We start from the raw sequence: 19,445 nt of genomic DNA on the forward strand, positions 1-19,445 counted from the left end.
TCACAGTCTAGAAGGGGGAGACAGAGAACAAAACCAAACATATTAACAAAATAAAATAAATAGAATAGATATGTACAAGTACATATGTACACGCCTCATCTGCAAAATACAGTGCAGAGCACTGTACTAAGTGCTTGGGAAGTACAAGTTGGCAACACCTAGAGACAGTCCCTACCCAGCAGTGGGCTCACAGTCTAGAAGGGGGAGGCAGAGAGCAAAACCAAACATACTAACAAAATAAAATAAATAGAATAGATAGGTACAAGTACATATGTACATGCCTCATCTGCAAAATGGGGACTAATGCTGTTAGCCTCACTAAGTGACCCATTGAGTGACTGACACATTCCACGCGTAAGAGCTTTTCCTCTAGGGGTGAATTGTGCCTCCGTTCTACAAATGTCTGGACAAGTATATGTTTGTACATATGTATTATTCTATTTATTTATTTATTTATTTATTTATTTATTTTACTTGTACATATCTATTCTATTTATTTTATTTTGTTAGTATGTTTGGTTTTGTTCTCTGTCTCCCCCTTTTAGACTGTGAGCCCACTGTTGGGTAGGGACTGTCTCTATATGTTGCCAATTTGTACTTCCCAAGCGCTTAGTACAGTGCTCTGCACATAGTAAGCGCTCAATAAATACGATTGATGATGATGATGATGATGATGATGATTTGCCCTCATGCCTTGGGCAGGGCTTGGACTGCCGCAACCCCGCACTGATTCCAAGAGGTTTGGTTTTTGGACTCTTTTGGAAGTCGAAATGCTGCTCCTGGGAGTTTCCCAAAGAACACACACTTTGCAAGTCTCCTCCTGCCAAGGAATGCTCCGGGCTGAGATTCTCCAGCCACCCACCAGCTTCCCCGCCCAACGCTTGGAAACCAGCTCTGCCCACACCCACCGGGAGAATATTTTTGAAAATAGGGAGGGGATCAATCAATCAATCAATCAATCATATTTATTGAGCGCTTACTATGTGCAGAGCACTGTACTAAGTGCTTGGGAAGTACAAGTTGGCAACATATAGAGACAGTCCCTACCCAACAGCGGGCTCACAGTCTAAAAGGGGGAGACAGAGAACAAAACCAAACATACAAACAAAATAAAATAAATAGAATAGATTTGTACAAGTAAAATAAATAAATAGAGTAAAAAATATGTACAGACATATATACATATATACAGGTGCTGTGGGGAAGGGAAGGAGGTAAGATGGGGGGGATGGAGGGGGGACGAGGGGGAGAGGAAGGGGGGAAGAAGATGTGGCAGGTGGGGAAGGGAAGGAGTGGTGAATGTCACCTCTTTCAGGAGCATCGTGTCCTCTGTCTTCTCTGTTCACTCGTGTGTTGATGGTGATGATTAATAATAATAATGATGGCATTTATTAATCATCATCATCATCAATCGTATTTATTGAGCGCTTACTGTGTGCAGAGCACTGTACTAAGCGCTTGGGAAGTACAAGTTGGCAACATATAGAGACAGTCCCTACCCAACAGCGGGCTCACAGTCTAAAAGCGGTAGACAGAGAACAAAACCAAACATACTAACAAAATAAAATAAATAGAATAGATATGTACAAGTAAAATAAATAGAGTAAAAAATATGTACAGACATATATACATATATACAGGTGCTGTGGGGAAGGGAAGGAGGTAAGATGAGGGGGATGGAGAGGGGGACGAGGGGGAGGGCTTACTATTAAGCGCTTACTATGTGCACAGCACTGTTCTAAGTGCTGGGGAGATTACAAGGTGATCAGGTTGTCCCACGGGGGGCTCACAGTCTTATTCCCCATTTTACAGATGAGGTAACTGAGGCCCAGAGAAGTTAAGTGACTTGCCCAAAGTCACACAGCTGACAATTGGCGGAGCCGGGATTTGAACCCACGACCTCTGACTCCAGAGCCCGTCAGAACCCTGGGACTCTGACGCCCAGGCCCATGAAAGGGGAACTTGACAAATTAAAAGTTCCAGGTGGGCTGGGGAGTGAAGCTCATTGCGTTGCGCTTTTGTTGTGCTTTCCTAATAACAATAATGATACTCATTAGGCAGTTACTATGTAGTAAGCACTGTTCTAAGTGCTGGGGTAGATACAAGTTTATCAGGCTGGACCCAATCCCGGTCCCACATGGAGCTCATAGTATAAGCAAGAGAGAGTAGAATGTGCTTAATATAACACACTGCACTCAGAAGGCACTTCATACATACTGTTACTCCTCCTCCTCCTCCTCCTCCTGTAAATTAACTAGGTTTCGAGCAAGGGATTAAAGAGACAGATCTTCCAAAGGGTTTTCTGGAGAAGCATCAAGGCCTAATGGAAAGCACGTAGAGCCTGGGAGTCAGAGGCCCTGGGTTCTAATCCCAGCTCTGCCGTATGTCCGCTGTGTGACTATGGGCAAGTCACTTTCATTCATTCATTCAATCGTATTTATTGAGCGCATACTGTGTGCAGAGCACTGTACTAAGAGCTTGGGACGTACAAGTCGGCAACATATCACATATAAGGCAACACTTAACTTCTCTGTACCTGTTGCCTCATCTGTAAAATGGGGATGAAATGCTCCTCTCTCCAATTGGGACTGTGAATCCCATGTGGGTCAGGGCCTGTATCCAGTGGATAAACTTGGATAATAATGATGGCATTTATTAAGTGCTTACTATATGCAAAGCACTGTTCTAAGTGCTGGGGAGGTTATAAAGTGATCTGGTTGTCCCACAGGGGGGCTCACAGTCATAATCCCCATTTTTCAGATGAGATAACTGAGGCACAGAGACGTGAAGTGACTTGCCCAAAGCCACACAGCTGACAATTGGTGGAGTCGGGATTTGAACCCATGACCTCTGACTCCAAAGCCCGGGCTCTTTCCACTGAGCCACACTCTTTGTATCTACCCTAGCACTTAGAACTGCCTTTGATGCATAGTAGCCGCTTAACAAATACTGTAAAAAAAAGTCCTAGCCTTCACTGTTTATAAACAAAGACGTCTTCGGTAAATAGTAGTCTTAGCTTTTGTAAAAACAGGTCTTATTTAAATAACGTTTCCTATTCCACATCAGCTATGCGGCCTTGGGCAAGTCACTTAACTTCTCTGGGCCTCAGTTACCTCATCTGTAAAATGGGGATTAAGACTGAGCTCCATGTGGGACAACCTGATCACCTTGTATCCCCCCAGAGCTTAGAACAGTGCTTTGCACATAGTAAGTGCTTAACAAATATTATTATGATTATTATTATTATGATTATGATTATTATTATTATTATCAATCTGGAATTGTAATTGGATTGATTTTCCAGTAGGTGGAGCCAGCAGCTTTCCATTACTGAAGAGCTCCGAGGACTTTAATAATAATAATGATGATGACATTTATTAAGCGCTTACTATGTGCAAAGCACTGTTCTAAGCGCTGGGGAGGTTACGAGGTGATCAGGTTGTCCCACGGGGGGCTCACAGTCTTAATCCCCGTTTTACAGATGAGGTAACTGAGGCCCAGAGAAGTGAAGTGACTTGCCCAAAATCACACAGCTGATAACTGGCGGAGCTGGGATTAGAATCCATGACCTCTGACTCCAAAGCCCAGGCTCTTTCCACTGAGCCTCGCTTTAGGGAAATTAGAATGAATTTTTTTTATTTTTATGGTATCTGTTAAGCGCTTACTCTGTGCCAGGCACTGTACTAAGCGCTGGGGTGGATACAAGCTAATCAGGTTGGACACTGTCCAAGTCCCACTTTGAGATTATACTCTTAATCCCCATTTTACAGATGAGGTAACTGAGGCCCAGAGAAGTGACTTTCCCAAGGTCACGCAGCAGATAAGCAACAGAGCCAGGATTATTCATTTATTCATTCATTCAATCATATTTATTGAGCGCTTACCGTGTGCAGAGCACCATACTAAGCTCTTAGTGAGGCCCAGAGAAGTGACTTTCCCAAGGTCACGCAGCAGATAAGCAACAGAGCCAGGATTATTCATTTATTCATTCATTCAATCATATTTACTGAGCACTTACCGTGTGCAGAGGACCATACTAAGCTCTTGGGAATGTATAATACAATAATAAACAGTGACATTCCCTGCCCACAAAGAGCTCAAATTCTAGAGTGAGGGAGACAGATACCAATACAAATAAATAAAATTGCAGATATGTACATAAGTGCTTCGGGGCAGGGATGGGGGGAGAACAAAGGGAGCAAGGCAGGGCGACGCAGAAGGGAGTGGGAGATGAGGAAAAGTGGGGCTTAGTCTGGGAAGGCCTCTTGGAGATGTCTTCCATAAGGCTTTGAAGCCGGGGAGAGTGGTTGTCTGTTGGATTAGAGGAGGGAGGGAATTCCAGGCCAGAGGCAGGACGTGGGCCAGGGGTCGTCATCATCAATCGTATTTATTGAGCGCTTACTGTGTGCAGAGCACTGTACTAAGCGCTTGGGAAGTACAAGTTGGCAACATATAGAGACAGTCCCTACCCAACAGTGGGCTCAGGGTCGGCAATGAGACAGGTGAGATGGAGGAAAGTTAGCACCTGAGGAGAGAAGCGTGTGGGTTGGGTTGTGGGAGGAGAGAAGCGAGGTGAGCTAGGAGGGGGCAAGGCGATGTAGTGCTTTAAAGCCAATGGAGAGGAATTTTTGTTTGATACGAAGGTGGATGGGATTAGAACCCCGGTCCTTCTGACTTCCAGCCCAGTGCTCTCCCTCTAGGCCTCACTGCTTCTTTTAAGTGAAACAGTACCACACGACCTCTTCAAATCCACTGTGTGGATTTTTTGGAGTGCGGAGAACTATTTCCTCCATCAGTTGATGATGATGATGATTATGGTATTTGTTAAGCGCTTACTGTGTACAAAGCACTGTTCTAAGTTTGGGGGGGATACAAGGTGATCAGGCTGTCCCAGGTGGGGCTCACAGTCTTAATCCCATTTGACAGATGAGGTAACTGAGGCACAGAGAAGTGGCTCGCCCAAGGTCTCTCAGCTGACAAGTGGTGGAGTGGGATTCGAACTCATGACCTCTGACTCCAAAGCCCGGGCTCTTTTTTTTTAATGGCATTTATTAAGTGCTTACTATGTGCAGAGCACTGTTCTAAGCACTGGTGGGGAGATACAAGGTGATCAGGTTGTCCCACGTGGGGCTCACAGTCTTAATCCCCATTTTACAGATGAGGTAGCTGAGGCACAGAGAAGTCAAGTGACTTGCCCAAGGTCCCTCAGCTGACAAGTGGTGGAGGTGGGATTAGAACCCACAACCTCTGACTCCAAAGCCCGGGCTCTGTTTTTTTTTAATGGCATTTATTAAGCACTTACTATGTGCAAAGCACTGTTCTAAGCACTGGGGGGGATACAAGGTGATCAGGTTGTCCCACGTGGGGCTCACAGTCTTCATCAGTTGAAACTCCTCTGGATGGAAATGATCCAGGTAGCCACGGTCAAGGTTTATATTTCATGTTCTTTTGTGGCAAAGAAAGACACATCCAAAGTAGCACTGCTGAATTCAATCGTATTGATTGAGCGCTTACTGTGTGCAGAGCACTGTACTAAGCGCTTGGGAAGTACAAGTTGGCAACACGTAGAGACGGTCCTTACCCAACAGTGGGCTCACAGTCTAGAAGAATGACACCCTTTTTTATAATCTCCGCAATGAGATGTGTTATCGGAATGATAGCTGGAAGCTGTAATGCACTTATAGGCTTTGTGAGACCGTGGGATTGCCAAAGAACTTCTTACATCAATGGTAGTGTGGCCTGCTGGGTAGAGCATGAGCCTGAACGTCTCCGCTAAAGTGTAAACTCACCATGGGCAGGGGATGTGTCTGCTTATTGTTATATTGTAATAATAACAATAATAATAATGGTATTTGTTAAGCGCTTACTATGTACAAAGCACTGTTCTAAGCGCTGGGGAGGTTATAAGATGATCAGGTTGTCCCACGGGGGGCTGACAGTTTTAATCCCCATTTTACAGATGAGGTAACTGAGGCCCAGAGAAGTGAAGTGACTTGCCCAAAGTCACACAGCTGACAGTTGGTGGAGCAGGGATTTGAACCCCTGAGCTCTGACTCCAAAGCCTGTGCTCTTTCCACTGAACCACGCTGTTTCTCTAATGTTGGTATTTGTTAAGCACTTACTATGTGCCAAACACTGTTCTAAGCGCTGGGATAGTTACAAGGTAATCAGGTTGTCCCACATAGGGCTCACAGTCTTCATCACCATTTCATAGATGAGGGAACTGAGGCCCAGAGAAGTGAAGTGACTTGCCCAAAGTCACACAGCTGATAATTGGCAGAGCCGGGACTTGAACCCATGACCTCTGACTCTAAAGCCCGTGCTCTTTCCACTGAGCCATGCTGCTTCTCTGCAAAATAATAAATAATAATAATCAATAATAAATAAGTAATAAATAAATGAATAATAAATAAATAATTCTATTTATTTACATTGATGCTATTGATGCCTGCCCACTTGCTTTGTTTTGTTTTGTTGTCTATCTCCCCCTTCTAGACCGTGAGCCCATTGGGTAGGGATTGTCTCCATTTGTTGCCAAATTGTACTTATCTGTTGTGTGACCTTGGGCATATCACCTAAACCTCTCAGTGCCTCAGTTACCTCATCTGTAAAATCTCCGCTGTAAAATGAAAAATGGAGTTTAAGACTGTGAGCCCCAGGTGGGACTGTGTCCAACCTGACTAGCTCGTATCTTCCTCAGTGCCTAGCAGAGTGCCTGGTGCCTAGTAAACATTTAACAAATACCACGGGAAAAATAAATTGAGCGAGGAGTTGATGGCAAGAGAGATGAGGTGGAGGTGTACCTCCACCGTCTTCTAGACTGTGAGCCCACTGTTGGGTAGGGACCGTCTCTATATGTTGCCAACTTGTACTTCCCAAGCGCTTAGTACAGTGCTCTGCCCACAGTAAGTGCTCAATAAATAAGATTGAATGAATGAATGAATGAAAGTGTAGTAAGTAGGTTGGTGTTAGAGGAGCAAAGAGTTTGGGCTGGGTAGGGGGTGGGAGGTGCAGGAGGAAAGGTAGGAAGGGGAGAATAATAATAATAATGTTGGTATTTGTTCATTCATTCATTCATTCAATCGTATTTATTGAGCGCTTACTGTGTGCAGAGCACTGTACTAAGCGCTTGGGAAGTCCAAGTTGGCAACATATAGAGATGGTCCCTACAGTCTAATGGGCTCACAGTCTAGAAGGGGGAGACAGACAACAAAACAAAACATGTGGACGGGTGTCAAGTCGTCAGAACAAATAAGCCCTTACTATGTGCCAAGCACTGTTCTAAGCGCTGGGATAGATACAAGGCTATTAGCTTGTCCCACTTGGGGCTCACAGTCTTCATCCCCATTGTCCAGATGAGGTAACTGAGGCCCAGAGAAGCGGAGTGATTTGCGGAGTACTGGTGGAGTCGGGATTAGAACCCAGGACCTCTGACTCCCAAACCCGGCCTCTTTCCACTGAGCCACGCTGTTTCTCACAATTGATGAGAACTGATCGAGTGCCTTAGACTGTGAGCCCACTGTTGGGTAGGAGCTGTCTCTATACGTTGCCAACTTGTAATTCCCAAGCACTTAGTACAGTGCTCTGCACACAGTAAGCGCTCAATAAATATGATTGATTGATTGATTGATTAATTAAAACTGGTGGGGAGGAGTTCCTAGGGCAGGCTTTCTGAGACCTGTAGGATTGAGGAGGGATTATGCTAATGCAGAACACAGCCCAGAACTGGAGCCTTTTTCTTAGAACAATCCAGAGAAAGGATTCCTCGCTCTGCTGGAGAAACTGCGAGGTCTAATGGATAGACCACGGGCCTGGGAGACAGAAGGACCTGGGTTCTTAATCCCAGTTCTGCCGCTTCTCTGCTGTGTGACCTTGGGCGAGTCACTTCACTTCTCTGGGCCTCAGTTCCCTCATTTGTAAAATGGGGATCGAGACTGTGAGTCCCATGGCGGTGGCAAGGACTGTGTCCAACCTGATTTGCTTGTACCTACCCTGGCGCTTAGAACAGTGCCTGGCACACAGTAAACACTTATAACAAATATCACAATCACCTTCATCTCCCCTCCTCAAAAATCTCCAGTGGCTGCCTGTCAACCTAAGCATCAAGCAAAAACTCTTCACTCTGGGCTTCAAGGCTGTCCATCCCCTCGCCCCCTCCTACCTCACCTCCCTTCTCTCCTTCTCCAGCCCAGCCCGCACCCTCCGCTCCTCTGCCATCGCTAACCTCCTCACTGGGCCTCGTTCTCACCTGTCCTGCCGTCGACGTCCTCCTCCTGGCCTGGAATTCCCTCCCTCCACACATCCTCCAAGCTAACTCTCTTCCTCCCTTCAAAGCCCTTCTGAGAGCTCACCTCCTCCAGGAGGCCTTCCCACACTGAACCCCCTCCTTCCTCTCCCCCTCCCCAACCCCCCCACCCTACCTCCTTCCCCTCCACACAGCACCTGTATATATGTTTGTACAGATTTATTACTCTATTTATTTTACTTGTACATATTTACTATTCTATTTATTTTGTTTATGATGCGCATTTAGCTTTAATTCTATTTGTTCTGACGACTTGACACCTGTCCACATGTTTTGTTTTGTTGTCTGTCTCCCCCTTCTAGACTGTGAGCCAGTTGTTGGATAGGGACCGTCTCTATATGTTGCCAACTTGTACTTCCCAAGCTCTTAGAACAGTGCTCTGCACACAGTAAGCACTCAATAAATATGATTGAATGAATGAATGAATAATAATAATGGTATTTGTTAAGCACTTACTATGTGCAAAGCAGAATCATCATCATCATCATCATCCTGCTCCATCTGCTTGGTCACAGTTCATCGTCAGGAAATTCTTGCTATTCTTCTGATGTGAAGGCTTTTTCTGTTATTTCTTGAACTCCAGTGGGATCAGAAAATAGCCACTCACCACCCAACCCATTGTTCTCTACGATGCGGGGGAAGCCAATTCCTTAGTGTGGAAACTACTGCACCTTAATAAAGGTTTAAGTAAATCTTTCCCATTTTATAGTGGCTCCTCTTGACTGTGAGCTCGTTGTGGACAGGAAATGTCTGTTGTGTCATATTCTCCCAAGTGCTTAGTACAGTACTTTGTGCATAGTAAGCGCCCAATAAATACGATTGAATTCCTACTCTGTCATCCTATACAGCTCAAGCTGCTGTAGAGGTACAGGAAAATATTATGGGGAAACAGTGTGACCTAATTGAAAGAGCACAGGCCTGGGATCAGAAGATCAGGGTTCTAATCCCGGCTCCACCACTTGTCTATTATGTGACCTTGGGAAAATCAATTAACTTCTCCTTGCCTCAATCAATCAATCAATCGTATTTATTGAGTGCTTACTGTGTGCAGAGCACTGTACTAAGCGCTTGGGAAGTCCAAGTTGGCAACATAGAGACAGTCCCTACCCAACAGTGGGCTCACAGTCTAGAAGGGGGAGACAGACAACAAGACAAAACATGTAGACAGGTGTCAAAACCGTCAGAATAAATAGAATTAGAGCTATATGCACATCATTAATAAAATAGAGTATAAAATAAAATAGCCTCAGTTTCCATGTGTAAAATGGGGATTCAATCTATGATCGCTCTCCTACTGAGACTTGTAGCCCCAAGTGGGACAGGGACTGTGTCTAAACTAATGAACATGTATCTACCCCAGCGCTTACAATAGTGCTTGACACATAGTATGCACTTATAATACCATCATTATTATACCTTAACCCCTCTCCACCAAAGGGAAAAACTCATTTTTCTCTAATACCTGAGTTATTTAAAGAACGTTCTTTAATTTCCTTTTATGTCTTTATGTCTTCAAACAAGTTGGAGATGTATAGCTCTAGAAAATACAGTTCTACAATGATTGATTTGTAGATGCATTGGTGCATCTCTTTAGCTACCCAAAATCCATGGGAGTGATAGCCGTGCAAATTCCAATCGGGATGAGGTAAAACATCACAGCCTAGGAAGGTAACTCAAAGTTTGTGGGCTCAGTTGATCATTGGAAAACACTGGAAGGTAAGATTTTAGGAGAGGTCAAGTACCTGGTGTAGTAGCAATGAAAGAATAATCTTATAATAACTGTGGTATTTCATTCATTCATTCATTCAATCGTATTTATTGAGCACTTACTGTGTGCAGAGCACTGTACTAAGCACTTGGGAAGTGCAAGTTGGCAACATATAGAGACGGTTCCTACCCAACAATGGACTCACAGTCTAGAAGGGGGAGACAGAGAACAAAACAAAACATATTAACAAAATAAAGTAAATAGAATAAATATGTACAAGTAAAATAAATAGAGTAATAAATACGTACAAACATGTATACATATATACAGGTGCTGTGGAGAAGGGAAGGAGGTAAGGCGGGGGGGATGGACGGGGGAGGAGCGGAAGAGGAAGGAGGGGGCTCAGTCTGAGAAGGCCTCCTGGAGGAGGTGAGCTCTCAGTAGGGCCTTGAAGGGGCCTTGTTAAGTGCTTTCCATGTGCTGAGCATTATACTAAGCGCTGGGGTAGAGATAAGACAATCAGATCAGCGCTTAGAACAGTGCTTTGCACATAGTAAGCGCTTAATAAATGCCATTATTATTATTGGGCACCATCCCAGTATCACAAAGGATTCACAGTCTAAGGAGGAGAGAGAACACAAATCCGGGCTCCGCCACTTGTCAGCTGTGTGACTTTGGGCAAGTCACTTCACTTCTCCGTGCCTCAGTTCCCTCATCTGTAAAATGGGGATTAAGACTGTGAGCCCCCTGTGGGACAACCTGATCACCTTGTAACCTCCCCAGCGCTTAGAACAGTGCTTTGCATATAGTAAGCGCTTAATAAATGCCATTAAAAAAAAACAGGTATCGAATTCCTGTTTTGCAGAGGAGGCACCTGAGGCCCAGTGAAGTTAAGTAACTTGCCCATGTCACACAGCAGGCCAAGAGTAGAGCCAGAGTTAGAATCCAGGTCCCCTGATTCCCAGGCCCACACAGTTCCATTTTATTGTTGTCCTTAGAGCTTAGTACAGAGCTCTGTACATATTGTTGTTGTTGTCTTGTGCCGCTGAGTCATGTCCAACCCATAGCGACTCCATCGACACATCTCTTCCAGAACACCCTGCTCTCCATCTGCAATCGCTCTGATAGTGTATCCATGGAGTTTTATTGGTAAAAATACAGGAGCGGTTTACCATTGCCTCCTTCCATGCAGTAAACCTGAGTCTCCACCCTCAACTCTCTCCCGGGCTGCTGCTGCCCAGCACAGGGGAGTTTTGACTTGTAGCCGATTGCCTGCCACTCGCTAGCCACTGCCCAAGCTAGGAATGGAATGGGTAGGCCTCTGCTTGACTCTCCCTTCCATAGTCGAGACTGGTAGAGTACTCGAAACTCTCCAGGTGTGACCCTGAGAGTTGTCTGTACTTAGTAAGTGCTCAATAAATACGATTGAACGAAGGAATGAATGAATGAATAGTCCACTTCTACCGTTTAGCCAAACCAGTTTGCTAATGTGCCCTGAAAGTTGTGTTCCTTTTGGGTTTTACCACAAAACTTCGATGTTAGCTGCTCCAATTTTCTCTGAATTTCTCTGCAATGCCATGGGACCTAGCTTTCCTTCCAAAATAATAAAAAGAAGAGAGACTTCACTCCCCTCCCCACCATTAGAAGAGTGTTTATTATGAAGGAAAAAGTCCTCTCTGGCCTATTTCTTCATTTGATCCAACAACCACGGAGGTTGGACATTATACAGTTCAAAATCCCATTTACTTTCTCAGCATTCTTGACTCTCTACACAGTCCCCGAATGCCAAAGATAACATCTGGATCAGCAATTTCTCATAAATCACTGGAACACGGAACATGAAACAACAAGAAGAAACAAGGAATTCAATAACAAATATGACAAGGTGCACAAATAAAAGAATTGAAACCAGATGAAAAGGAGCCTCCCTTTTTGAACAGAAGGTCAAATGCTCTTCCACTGGGAAAGCAAGTTACCCACCAAATCTTATAACAATCCCTTTATTGTAGTCTCTACTAAACCAACAACATAATGCTTTGGAATATTTACAGGATAGAGTTAAGGCTTTCGATATACAACTGCAAAATAGGCACAGTTTATTTTAGTTTGCCCAGCTGTGCAGTAAAGGGAAAATCATTTCATTTTAAGAAATTCTGGGCACAAGGTTTGAATCGACTCCATGAAAAACCCATGGCTTGTAGGGCTTTGTGAATGGGTGTTTGTGTGGTGTCCTCCAGGGAGCTGACTAGGCCCGTCCCTTACAGGGCCGTTTCCTAACAGGTCAATAGGGTTTGAATTAATCAATCAATTAATCAATCAATCAATCACTGGTTTTTGTTGAGGCCTTACTGAGTGCGGAGCACTGAGTCGATAAGGACCATCTCCTCAGAAGGCTGTCTCCCAACAGGCCTGTAGGGTTTGCACACAATAAGCGCTTAATAAATGCCATCATTATTATTAGTATTATTTGAATTAATCAATCAATCAATGGTGTTTATTGAGGCCTTACTGTGTGCGGAGCACTGAGCCTACTAGGACAATCTCCTCACAAGGTTGTCTCCAAATTGGTCTGTAGGGTTTGAATCAATCGATCAATCAATCATTGGTATTTATTGAGGACTTACTGTGTGCAGAGCACTGAGCAGACTAGAGCCATCTCTGAACAGGCCAGTAGGGTTTGAGTTAATCGATCAATCAATCAATGGTATTTACTGAGAGCTTACTGCGTGCAGAGCACTCTACTAAACGGTTAGGCGAGTGCGTTATAACAGATTTGGTAGACACGATCCCTGTTCACAACGAGCTTCCTCACAGGTTCTTCACAGGCCTACTTCCCAAACGGTAGGAGTGGACTATTCATTCAGTCAGCCCTTCATTCAGTCGTATTTATTGAGCACTTACTATGCACCTAAATTGCCTCTGTAACTCGTTGGACTTTGTGACTCTATGAGGGAGGTGGGGTGGAGAACGTCCTTTAGGGTCTCTTACTATTAGCCCCCTTCCTCTCTCCCCTCTAAACCTCCCCAGAGGGCAAGGGACTATTCTAATTGCTAACTGCGATCTCTTCTAGCGTTAAGTAATCGCTTAATAAACATTATCACTACTCCTACTTGCCACAGCTTCAGGGGATGTAGTCACGGTACTTCCTATTCTGCTTGTAGACAATCAAGAAACCAGTGGTATTACTGGGCACTTTCTGGGTGCTCTCTGTGTACACAGTACAACAGAATTGGTCGATACATTCCTTGAGTGCAGTGAGCTTACAGTCTAGACGGGGAGACGGACAATAGAAATAATTGATTTGCGGATATGTACGGGAGTGTTGTGGGGGTGAGGGAGGGGTAACTAGAGGGAGCAAATCCAAGTTCAAGCGACACAGGAGTGGGAGGAGAGGAAATGAGGGCAGAGCCAGGGAAGGCATCTTGGAGGAGACGTGCCTTCAATAACTTTTTGAAGCGGGGGGAGAGTAATTGTCTGCTGGATACGAAGAGGGACGGGGTTCCGGGCCGACTACAACCCAGCTCGCAAACTTTCCTCCTCTAATGCCAGCCCTCTCACTGTACCTCCATCTCATCTATCTCGCCGTTGACCTCTGGCCCACATCCTGTGTGCTACTTGGCGCACAGTAAATACGACTGACTGACATTTGTGGGACATTGTGAAGTGTGTGGAAATCAATCAATCAATCAATCAATCGTATTTATTGAGCGCTTACTGTATGCAGAGCACTGTACTAAGCACTTGGGAAGTACAAGTTGGCAACATATAGAGACAGTCCCTACCCAACAGTGGGCTAGGAGTTTTAGGTCTGTAGCAAAAGTGAGCGCAGCACAGGGCTGACATTGGTTCGGTGTTTGAACTTCGTCACTGCTGCAGTTGTCATTGTCTGGGCTAGCTGCTTTTCATTCATTTATTCAATCGTATCTATTGAGTGCTTACTGTGTGCAGAGCACTGTACTATGCGCTTGGAAAGTACGATTTGGGAACATATAGAGACAGTCCCTACCCAACAGTGGGCTCACAGTCTATTCCTGCTCAACCTGTCCACTTTGCGGAGGGCCAAAAGCTCACCACTGATTGGAAAGAAGTGTAACCCAGTGGAAAGAGGTGGGCCTAGAGGTCAGAGGACCTGGGTTCTAATCCCAACTTCGCCATCACCTGTCTGCTGTGGGACCTTGGCCAAATCACTTAGCTTCTCTGTGGCTCTGTTTCCTCTGTAAAACAAGAAATCGTGACGTAATGAGAAGCAGCATGGTGTAATGGATAGAACATTGGCTTGGGAGTCCAACGGGCATGAGTTCTTATGTTGGCTCTGCCGCTTGTCTGCTGTGTGACCTTGAGCAAGTCATTCGCTTCTCTGGGCCTCAGTTCCCTCATCTGTAAAATGGGGATTAAGACTGGGAGCCCTTCGTGGGACAATCTGATCACCTTGTAACCTCCCCAGCGCTTAGAACAGTGCTTTGCACATAGTAAACGCTTAATAAATGCCATCATTATTATTATTATTGTTATCTGTAAAATGGGGATTGAGATTGTGATTCCCGTGTGGGACAGGGACTGTGCCCAACCTGATAAATTTGTATCTTCTCCAGTGCTTAAAACAGTGCTTGGCACATAGCACTTAACAACTACCATTATTATTATTATTGTTATTATTATCATTATTATTTTTATTATTACTCATCTCCTTCCATTTATACTGTGGACAGGTCTATCATCAGACTTTTTTTTTTTTTTGTTAAGCCCTTACTGTGTTCCAGGCCCTGTACTAACCGCTAGGGTAGGTAGTAGCTAATCAAGTTGAACACAGTCCATGTCCCATATAATAATAATATTAATAATAATGGCATTTATTAAGCACTTACTATGTGCCAAGCACTGAAAGAGCCCGGGCTTTGGAGTCAGAGGTCACGGGTTCAAATCCCATCTCCGCCAATTGTCAGCTGTGTGACTTTGGGCAAGTCACTTAACGTCTCTGAGCCTCCATTACCTCATCTGTAAAATGGGGATTAAGACTGTGAGCCCCCCGTGGGACAACCTGATCACCTTGTAACCTCCCCAGCACTTAGAACAGTGCTTTGCACATAGTAAGTGCTTAATAAATGCCATCATCATTATTATTATTATTCTCAGCACTGGGGCTCACAGACCTACTCCCCATTTTACACATGAGGGAACTGAGGCCCAGAGAAGTGAAGGGACTTGCCCAAGGTCGCACAGCAGAGGAGTGGCAGAGCTGAGATTAGATCCCACTTCCAGGCCCAAGTCCACTAGGCCATGCTGTTACCCATTGATTACCCAATGCTTAGTATAGTTCATTCAATCGTATTTATTGAGCACTTACTGTGTGCAGAGCATTGTACTAAGTGCTCGGGAAGTACAAATTGGCAACATATAGAGACGGCCCCTACCTAACAACGGGCTCGCAGTTCTTGGCACATAGTGCTTAACAAATACCACAATTATTATGATTAGTCCCCAAGCAGTCCAGTTGGGAAGTAGACGACCCTACCCACTTAATGACTGTGTCCCAGTTCCCCCCATCTCCCAGGAAACCTCCCCACACCCTCTCAGCGGCCTGCTTTTCTAGGAATTTTTTTGGCTCGCTCTGGAGTTTTTGTTCCTGAGCCTCCAGGATGAACTTGACCTTAAACTCCTGACAGAGGCAAATGTTGCTAAGAAAAGCCCTGAGAAAGTGGCCAGAAAAACAGAAACCACACAGAGCGAAGGGAGGGTACTTTAATGACTACAAGCAGTGCTGTCTCCTGGATATAACGTTGCTGCTAGACTTTTTCACCTTCATTCCCATAACTTCAGTGACCAAACAATGCTATTTATTTATTCATTCATTCATTCAATCGTATTTATTGAGTGCTTACTGTGTGCAGAGCACTGGACCAAGCGCTTGGGAAGTACAAGTTGGCAACATATAGAGACGGTCCCTACCCAACAGTGGGCTCGCAGTCTAGAAGGGGGAGACAGAGAACAAAACAAACCATATTAACAGAATAAAGTAAATAGAATAAATATGTACAAGTAAAATAAATAAATATTTATTTATTGAGTGCTTTCCGGGTGCAAAGCGCTGTATTAAGCACTCTGCACTGTAGCATTGAACTGCTGGGAAGCAGCATGGTCTTGTGGCTAGAGCACGGGCCTGGAATCTAGTCCTGGCTCTGCCACTTGTCTTCTGTGTGACCTTGGGCAAGACGCTTCACTTCTCTGTGCCTCAGTCACCTCATCTGTAAAATGGGGATTAAGAGTGTGAGCTACATGTGGGACAGGGACTGTGTTGAACCTGATTACTTTGTATCTCCCCCAACACTTAGAACAGTGTTTGATACGTAGTAAAAATTTAACAAATACCATTATTATTATTATTATTATTACCAGAAACACTTCCTTCTTGGGAGGCACTAAATAACTACAAATCTCTTAGGTTTTTAATAAATCTTGTTCACGATAGTCCTGGAGCTGTGAGAACAAGCTTAAACTGGTTTCAATAATTTTGAACAAGTCTAGGTACTTGGATTATCTTGAATCTAGGTTTTATTTGTGAATCATTCAGAGTGGTTTTAGTGTTTCCATTCTGAAGCTGCTAATTGAACAGCTAAAAGTCCGATGGGCAATCTTTATTGATAATAATAATAATGAGTATTTGTTAAGGGCTTACTATGCATCAGGCACTGTACTAAGTGCTGGAGTAGATATAAGGTATTCGGGTTGGTCACAGTCCCTGTCCTACACAGGGCTCCCAGTCTTAATCCCCAAGTGCTTAATCCCAGCATTTAGTACAGTGCCCCAGCAGCACCTGGCACAAACTAAGTGCTTAATCAATCAATCAATCGTATTTATTGAGCGCTTACTGTGTGCAGAACACTGTACTAAACACTTGGGAAGTACAAGTTGGCAACATATAGAGACGGTCCCTACCCAACAGTGGGCTCACAGTCTAGGAGACAAATACCATTATTATTATTTCACAGATGTGGTAACTGAGGCTCAAAGTCACTTTGAGTGGGTAAGTCACTTACAAAGGTCACACAGCAGACAAGTGACAGAGCCGGAATTAGAACCCAGATCCTTCTGATTCCCAGGCCCAGGCTCTATCCACTAGACCATGCTGGGCCACCCCTGCATTTCAGTTGCATCTCCGCAACATTGCCAAGATCTGCCCTTTCCTCTCCATCCAAACCGCTACCCTGTTTGTTCAAGCTCTCATCCTATCCCATCTGGACTACTGTATCAGCCTTCTCTCTGATCTCCCATCCTCATGTCTCTCCCCACTTCAATCCATACTTCATGCTGCTGTCCGGATTGTCTTTGTCCAGAAATGCTCTGGGCATATTACTCCCCTCCTCAAAAATCTCCAGTGGCTACCAATCAATCTGCGCATCAGGCAGAACCTCCTCACCCTCGGCTTCAAGGCTGTCCATCACCTCGCCCCCTCCTACCTCACCTCCCTTCTCTCCTTCTCCAGCCCAGTCCGCACCCTCCGCTCCTCTGCTGCTAACCTCCTCACCGGGCCTCGTTCTCGCCTGTCCCGCCGTCGACCCCCGGCCCACGTTATCCCCCGGGCCTGGAATGCCCTCCCTCTGCCCATCCGCCAAGCTAGCTCTCTTCCTCCCTTCAAGGCCCTACTGAGAGCTCACCTCTTCCAGGAGGCCTTCCCAGACTGAGCCCCTTCCTTCCTCTCCCCCTCGTCCCGCTCTCCATCCCCCTCATCTTACCTCCTTCCCTTTCCCACAGCACCTGTATATATGTATATATGTTTGTACATATTTATTACTCTATTTATTTATTTTGCTTGTACATATCTATTCTATTTATTTTATTTTGTTAGTATGTTTGGTTTTGTTCTCTGTCTCCCCCTTTTAGACTGTGAGCCCACTGTTGGGTAGAGAGTGTCTCTGTATGTTGCCAACTTGTACTTCCCAAGCGCTTAATACAGTGCTCTGCACACAGTAAGCGCTCAATAAATACAATTGATTGATTGATTGATTCAGTCTTGCTGGGGAATGTGTTTCTTCCCCTACAGTGTTACTGTAATCCTCCTCTTCCTCATCATTATTAGGATGAGCAGAGGGGTTTAGTGGAAAGAGCCCGGGCCTGCGAATCAGAGGGCCTCAGTTCTACTCCCAGCTCTTCCAATTGTCTGCTGTGGAACCTTGGGCCAATCACTTACCTTCTCTGGGCCTCAGTTCCCTCATTTATAAAATTGAGATTTCCCCCTCTACTTCGACTGTGAGCCCCTTGTGGGACCTACATATCTTGTACCTCCCCCAGCACTTAAAGAAGTGTGGCCTAGTGGAAAGATCACAAGCCTGGAAGTCAGAGGCCGTGGGTTCAAATTTAGGCTCCACCACACGTCTGCTGTGTGGTCTTGGGCAAGTCATTTAACTTCTCTGGGCCTCAGTTACCTCATAAAATGGGGATCTAGACGTGTCCGATCTGATTGCCTTCTATCGAGAAGCAGCATGGCTCAGTGGAAACAGCATGGGCTTTGGAGTCAGAGGTCATGGGTTCAAATCCCAGTTTGGCCGATTGTCAGCTGTGTGACTTTGGGTAAGTGTGCCTCAGTTACCTCATCTGTAAAATGGGGATTAAGACTGTGAGCCCCCCTTGGGACAACCTGATCACCTTGTAACCTCCCCAGCACTTAGAACAGTGCTTTGCACACAGTAAGCACTTAATAAATGCCATCATTATTGTTACCCCAATGCTTACAACAGTGTTCGTCACATAGTAAGCACTTAATGTATACCACATTATGATTATTATTATGATTATTATTACATTGCTTGGTACATAGTAAGTGCTTAACAAATACAACAGTTACTATTAAAGCTGATTTCTTTAAAACCACTTCAGAATGAATTCTGCAGACCAAGTTCCCACTTTTTTGGCATTTATCCTGAAGCAACTGAGGTAGAGTTGGTAAAAAGTCATGCCGTGCCTCAGGACCTGGGGATAATGGCCCTGCCTTTCGCCTGCTGTGGGATCTTGGATGTGTGACTGGACTTCTCTGTGTCACAGTCTCTTCTTTTCTGAAATGGGGATTAAATACCTGTTCTCCCACCCCTGTGGACTGTGACCTGGTGTGGAACAGGGATTATAATAATGGCATTTGTTAAGCACTTACTATGTGCCAAGCACTGTTCTCAGCGCGAGGGAGGATACAAGGTAATCAGGTTGCCCCACATGGGGCTCACAGTCTAAATTCCCATTTTCCAGATGAGGTCACTGATGCCCAGAGAAGTTAAGTGACTTGCCCAAAGTCACACAGCTGACAAGCGGTGGAGCGGGGATTAGAACCCATGACCTCTGACTTCCAAGCCCATGTTCTTTCCACTGAGCCACGCTGCTTCTCAGGATAGGGTCTGATTTGATTATGATGTATCTATGCTAGCACTTAGTACGGTGCTTGTAAGC

The 19,445-nt window shown here is 45.0% G+C and overlaps 1 non-coding gene across 1 annotated transcript; it reads right to left on the minus strand.

Annotated features, from left to right (window-relative positions):
* Positions 1-11,269: 11,269 nt before the first annotated feature.
* Positions 11,270-11,407, minus strand: LOC119935756. Its single transcript, XR_005453435.1, has one exon. It is a non-coding gene; the product is annotated as a small nucleolar RNA SNORA7 (small nucleolar RNA).
* Positions 11,408-19,445: the final 8,038 nt, after the last annotated feature.

This window comes from Tachyglossus aculeatus, chromosome 1 (genome assembly GCF_015852505.1).
Source record: "Tachyglossus aculeatus isolate mTacAcu1 chromosome 1, mTacAcu1.pri, whole genome shotgun sequence".
Taxonomy (NCBI): domain Eukaryota; kingdom Metazoa; phylum Chordata; class Mammalia; order Monotremata; family Tachyglossidae; genus Tachyglossus; species Tachyglossus aculeatus.